Raw genomic sequence first — 701 nt, forward strand, 5'->3', positions numbered from 1 at the left:
TTTTTATGGGCGTTTTTTACCACTTCCTCACCTCCTGTGGATGGATCTTCATCAAAATTGATAAGGAGGTTCATTAGGTACATACGGGTGTACCACAGATTTTCAGTATTGCAGTTTTTATGGGCGTTTTTTACCACTTACTCACCTCCTGTGGGGTGAATCTTCACCAAATTTTTACGGAGGTTCATTGGGTCCATGGGAAGATACATGCAAATTTGCGTTTTCACATTTTGTGTTTTTTACAATAACATACAAGAGAAGCAACTTTTCATGTCCTAAGATAACCTTTCATTAATCATGGATTTACATAACTTCTGTACAGGGGACGGGTAGTTCAGCTGCTTACTTATATAGTTGTAGACATCCAAAACTATCTTCAAAGATTAGGACGTTAACATGCTGTTTACATTTTTTTACTAATATATCATATGTTAACGTGTAAGTTCTATGTAATCTAATTTAAAGTACATATTTTAATCTCATTTAATTTATATTTTATTTAATCATCTAATACTACTAGAATTTGTTTTCTATTAATGGTTAATTTCTTAAATGTTTCTTTAAGGTAAGTAATTTATCTGACTGTGGTTTTTTGTTATTAAAATAAAAATCGCTTTTAAAAACGAATGTTAATCAACCTAAGAATTTGTAGTTATAAAACATAATATTGTTACGACAGCGGGGGTCACGTGACTCTAGTA

This window comes from Limulus polyphemus, unplaced genomic scaffold (genome assembly GCF_000517525.1).
Source record: "Limulus polyphemus unplaced genomic scaffold, Limulus_polyphemus-2.1.2 Scaffold2740, whole genome shotgun sequence".
Classification (NCBI taxonomy): Eukaryota; Metazoa; Arthropoda; class Merostomata; order Xiphosura; family Limulidae; genus Limulus; species Limulus polyphemus.